General features: G+C 43.1%; 1 long non-coding RNA gene across 1 annotated transcript in view; it reads right to left on the bottom strand.

Annotated features, from left to right (window-relative positions):
* Window positions 1–636: 636 nt before the first annotated feature.
* Window positions 637–6,000, bottom strand: part of LOC137450988 (uncharacterized) — a 35,101-nt gene continuing 29,737 nt past the window's right edge. The window contains exons 2-3 of the long non-coding RNA XR_010989693.1: window positions 5,873–5,887; window positions 637–686 (exon numbers count right to left, since the gene is read on the bottom strand). This is a non-coding gene — a long non-coding RNA (uncharacterized lncRNA). The remainder of the gene's footprint in view (window positions 687–5,872; window positions 5,888–6,000) is intronic.

Raw genomic sequence — 6,000 nt, 5'->3', positions numbered from 1 at the left:
ATTTACTCTTTTCCCTAGTCCCAGTCAAACAGACTAATCAGCACAGTGGCCACTTTATATTGGATAACTCCAGAGACTAAACCATGAAACAGGGTCAAAGTATATGTTTGAAATCCACACAAAATATTAGAGGCGACATCTTGGCCTGTAGGTCTTCTTCTGGCTGAAGAAAAAATAGAAAAAGGTTAATTTCAAGGTTAGAACTAACCTTGTTCTATTTTTTTTCCCCAGAGCCCAAAGCAGAGCTCATGGCCAACATGTCATCTCTAATATTCTTTGCTATCTCGACTGTGAGTTTCATATTAACATTTTCCCTTAAATTTTGCAGTCAGCTTGCTAATGCAGGCTTAGTTGCAGTGTGAAGAAGCTTGGCTTGATCTTCTTTTAAGCTCTGGTCAACTAAGCATAGGAGCTGGTAAATGTTGATGGCAACGGTAGCGCTCTTTTGCGCTTCACCAAGAGCGAAACAGGGCAGAGCTCAGCTGATATAAGCTACCTCTGGACAGGAACAGGAGCAAAACAGGGAAAGGTTTTATTATTTCTGGATTTATTTCTCTTTTTAATACCCAAAGGAAATACTTGGAGATACAGAAACATTTTCAATTACTACTGGAGAAGTGGGTAGAGTTTTCTTTCCCTGGGTGCTGCTCAGCAATTGATGCAGAGTCTGGCTCTCTCTTAGGTTGCTGGAAAAAAAATCAGAGACCAGACCTCAAAACATGACCTGGCAAATTTCATACATCACAAACATTGTATAGCTCATAGGTTAAGATTGATTTAATCTTCAAGCCAATTTAAAGCAAATCCACTTTTCCTTTCATAGCTCGCTTCCCTCATACTTCTTTTGCCACTCTAACTCCTGAATTTATTCTCTCCAGCTTGGTTTGTTCACTCAGCTTCCAGAGTCAACCTCGCTACTCCTCCTCTGGAATAGAGACTTTTGGAAAAGTGCTCTGTGTGCCTAGTAATTCACTGTAGATGAATTTCCCCTGCATCTGCCTGTCATCTTTGTGTTTTTTACCTTAAGTATTTCTGTGTGGGAAGCTCTGAAGTCACAAGGCACACTGGTGTGTATGGCTTCTTTGGGAGGACTCTACTTGCAGAGAAGAGGAAAGGGCTCTAGTCTGTAGTTTTATAGTTCAAATGGAGGTGCACAGTAGTTTCAGGCTGGACTTCAGTGTAGGACATGGGTGAAGGTGCAGAACAAAGAGGGATTTGGTGGGAACAAATTAGAAACGCTATGTAGAAGTGAGAAAATTGTCTGTGCAGTGTATGAAGGTAGCTTAAAAACAAACTCAATCCCATTCAGCTCATGCCCCTCCAGTCATACATTGAGACAAATTCTATTGATTTGGGTTTCATTCTGAATAACATGATAAAACCTTGGCTTAAATCAACCAGTGAGAGGCATTATCAGCTATCCTGCTGTTTCAGCATAGCTGTTTCAAGGTTTGGGAAAAATGCCTTATGTGTTGTAGTTGCATGGCTCATGACTTCAGTTCCTGGCCGTGTCATTTCCACATTCAAACCTATTAATAACGAGTCCCCATAAAACCTGGAGAGTATCTCTCAGGATGTCCTATTGTTCTGTGCTTGGCTATGCTGTAGAAATGAGAGGTGGTCTCTGGGCAGCCCAGCAGTGCATAGATTTCAGCAGTTCCAGCTATCTCATGTTATCTTAAAGCTGGAGATACTTGAGGGCACACCCCTTTCAGTCAGCAGAGATGCCCAAAGAACTACTTCAAACTTAAATTCTACAAGTTTCTCTGAGCAGCAGGTTTACTTATATGAAACTCTAGCAAGGTTTTTCAGTACTGGTCTATTGTCTTTTATTTAAAATTTCTTCTATGCTGGTACCTCCCTGGACAACCCATTCCAGAGTGGTGAAACCCTGGAATGGGTTGTCCAGGGAGGTGGTCGAGGCCCCGTCCCTGGAAGTGTTTAAGACCAGGCTGGATGAGGCTCTGGCCAGGCTGATCTAGTGTGGGATGTCCCTGCCCATGGCAGGGGGGTTGGAACTAGATGATCCTTGTGGTCCCTTCCAACCCTGACTGATACTATGATACCTTCAGTTATGTGAGGATACACAGGAGTCTATTTTCATTTCACACAGGACTCCACGTCCCACCTCATTCCAAATCTGCTGTGCGTAGTAGAGCGTCCCATTTGGAAAGCATAGCACCACTGAACCTTTGACAGCAGTGTCACTGGCATTTGCCATGGCATTTTACAGTACATCATGATGGCCTGCAGGATTGCTTGAGCCAACACTACTCATTACATGACAGAATGCTGTGCTATGTGTAAAATACAAAGCACAGTGCAGTCTGTGTCCCTGAGCCAAAGTGTTTGTGGTTGGAGCATTTACTTGTCCGGCTCTTTGGTGGGGGACACTCAGTCTTTATGTCAAATTACAGAACAGAGACTTCTGCTAATTTTTCTGTTACATGAAAAAGCCAAGGAGAATTTCATGTTGCAAATACTTCTTGTGGCTTACAGACTAGAGTGTACAAATATAGTCCACAGGGGAAAAAAAAACCTACAGGGCAAAGCTGTCAAAAACAGTGTCACTCCCCTGTTAGAGGCTGAGCCATGGACAAGGAATGCCAAGGGCATAGCTGGGCCTCCATGTGCTACTAGGGGAATTGTCTGGTGCAATAAAGGGCAGAAGAAAAGTGGTGAAGGTCAGGGAACTAACATTAAACCTTGCTACCCAACAATGCTTCTATCAAACAGAAATATTTAATGACCCTCCCAGTGAAGCCTTACAGCTGTGCTGTTTTGGAGTGTGACCTGTTGGGAAGAGCAGCATAAATCAGCTAACAGTAATCCACTGACAAAGGGATTGTTTCTTTCTCAGGGGTGACAAAGCAAGATCAGGAAACACTGAAATTTAGCTGCCTAAGAGAAGAATCAGGTTCACGACAGAGACAGAGCTGGGTCTGCTCTATTAGCGGTCTGACACTCATGAGTTTCTGTGGTTGAAGCACAACTTTATGACTCTTGGAAGAATTCTTACTCTTTTTTAAAGGAATTGGAATGAAGACTTAAGGTCACAGAAGATGGGATGACTGCAGGGTTTTATTACAATCTTAGAGCTTCAGTTCTAACTTAGGTTTCCAGCGACTATTAAGTTCATTACAGCAAAAGATAGAGAATGGTTTAGGTTGAAAAAAACCTTTACAATCTTCAAATCCAGCCATTCTCCAGCATTCAAGGGACAGATCTGGTTCAGTCAGGAGCAAGCCTCTATTGGCATGTAATTGCAAATCATCTCAGCAGATATCATGTTGGCAATCTCACTAGAGACCCTTAGCAGTAAGCTGGCTGTGGACCCATGTCACAGCCTCTTGGCAAAGCAATTCCAAAGACTCACCAGCCCTAACCCCAAAGCACCACCTATAATGCAAAAAGAAACTTAGCTGCTCCTTTAATTGTGCTTTCTTTAAAAAGTAATAATTAAAGCACAGTCAGGAAGAGCTTCCAATTGGTTTCTTAGGTTGATTGCACAGAATCATAGACTGATAGAATTGTTTTGGTTGCAAAAGACCTGTAAGATTACCAAGTTCAACCATCATGGGTCATTTTAATGTCATCTGATGTTATGACTGCCTCCTGTGATTATTTTCAATTCATGAATCACCAGGTAGGGAATGAGGATGAGCAGAGGGCTGGAGCACCTCTCCTATGAGGACAGACTGAAGGAGTTGGGGCTGTTCAGTCTGGAGAAGAGAAGGCTCCCAGGTGACCTCATTGTGGCCTTCCAGTATCTGAAGGGAGCCCACAAGAAAGCTGGGGAGGGACTTCTCAGGATATCAGGTAGTAATGGGACTGGAGGGAATGGAATGAAGCCGGAGGTGGGGAGATTCAGGCTGGATGTGAGGAGGAAGTTCTTCCCCATGAGAGTGGTGAAACCCTGGAATGGGTTGTCCAGGGAGGTGGTTGAGGCCCCATCCCTGGAGGTGTTTAAGGGCAGGCTGGATGAGGCTCTGTCCAGCCTGATCTAGTGTGGGGTGTCCCTGCCCATGGCAGGTGGGTTCCATTGTGGGAGGCATTGCTGCAGAGGAAGGGAGTTCACAAGTAGCTTGGGCTTATCCACTGAAACAATGATTTTCAATCACATTTGTAAAACATTTTATGTTTTCCAATAAAAGGGTGAGATGTAGCAAATAGTGTGGAGTTTAAAGACCTGAGGTCAAAAGGATGAAGAAGAGAATATCTGAAGTATTCCCAGGTGCTGTTACTTGTAATTTACAACTCATGGTTTGTCTGTGGATCTGAGGTTTCACCATGCAGACCCAAAGGCTGACATTCAATCTTCTCTATTATGTTGCAGCAGGAAACCTATTTTATTACTGTTCCAAGACAACAGTTCACAGAGCTTTTCTAACTAGCTGAGGATGACATTTTTAAAGGCTTGACAACTGCAGTAAAATACACCCCCAGCTCTAAAACTCAGGTAAGACTGCCTCAGAAAAGAAATGTGAGAAAAACAAGTATGAGATATTAAAAAGATGAAGGAAAAGGGCTATTACTCAACTTAACCTTCAGCTTTACCCTTCCAAAGTTCCATTAGATGTTAAGAGCAACATGCTACCCATATGCAAGTGCAGGGTAGGCTGCTGTCATTACATTGCCTACAGCACACACTTCATGAAACTAGCACAAGTTGCTGCACCCAGAGCTAAATCAGTTTTACTGTCACCTAGCAAAATCTGTTTGGAATAATCTTCTCCATGAGGAACACATCTAGCTATGATTGCATGGCATCTAGGGTGCATCAGTCTGTGAGGAATAAAAGCATAAATTACTAACAATTTTCCTCTGAGGAACACATATTTTTGAAAACAGCAAAGTGGCCTTGTTTTCAGTGCTGCTCAGATGAGGACATGTCAAGGACTAAACACCAACATTGCTAGCTGAGCACAGCGATAGTTACATTTCTTCTCAAGCCTTGTACATATCAGATCAGTCCTGCAGCACATCTTAGATCAGTCTCCATACCCCTGTTCCACAACCCCCCCAACATGTTCATTATTAGTTTTTCTAAAGAAAGCAGCAACTCCAGTTTCTATCCCAATCATATCACAGCACAAGTGCCTTAAAGCTAATGTGAAGGGTTTCCTAGCAACAGCACTAAGCCTACTGGGAATTATCCTGCTACTGATTTTTGCATTGATAGTTGGATTCCCAAGGATGCTTTGTATAATGAAGGACACTGTTAACCCTGTTTTCCCTACCTCGGAATTTAATTAATGGTTTTACTGCAGTGAAAGTCACTGCTTTCCAAAATTTCTAAGTAATTTATGAGCTCCCCTAGGGCGTTTGGGAGTAAAGAATAGGAACGGAACAGAACAGGAACAGAACAGGAACAGAACAGGAACAGAACAGGAACAGAACAGGAACAGAACAGGAACAGAACAGGAACAGAACAGGAACAGAACAGGTTGGAAAAGACCTCCGAGATCATCGAGTCCAACCTATCACCCAACACCATCTAATCAACTAAACCATGGCACCAAACACCCCATCCAGTCTCTTCCTAAACACCTCCAGTGGTGGTGACTCCACCACCTCCCTGGGCAGCACATCCCAATGGCCAGTCATTCTTTCTATATAGCTTGAGACTGTGTCCTCTTGTTCTGGCACACTGCTGGCAATGGGTCCTTCAGAAGAACCACAAGTTTCAAACAAAGAGAATCTGGAGATCTTGTTGATGCTCTCAGATCTAGGCAGAACATTCTACTTGCAGTGAAACTGCTGCTCCATGTGCCTTCTGAGCTCACAGAACAGCAGTTGCAATCTCTGCTTGTGACTTTTGGAAAGCCTCTCTCAATAACCACCATGTGTAACAGTTGTGTACTATGTTTACCTGCCAATCAGAGATCTGTGAAAGAAAGAATTAGCACAACTCAGTGTCCAAAATCAAACACACAAGAACTTGAACTAATTGGACAGCAAACAATAAGCTTATTTAGAGGAGGAAGCACTAGAGGTTAG

Source organism: Melanerpes formicivorus, unplaced genomic scaffold (genome assembly GCF_026170545.1).
Source record: "Melanerpes formicivorus ecotype bairdi unplaced genomic scaffold, bMelFor1.0.p_v2 SCAF_38, whole genome shotgun sequence".
Lineage (NCBI taxonomy): Eukaryota > Metazoa > Chordata > Aves > Piciformes > Picidae > Melanerpes > Melanerpes formicivorus.
The sequence above is the reverse complement of the archived record's forward strand: the minus strand, read 5'-3'. Positions and strand labels throughout refer to the sequence as shown.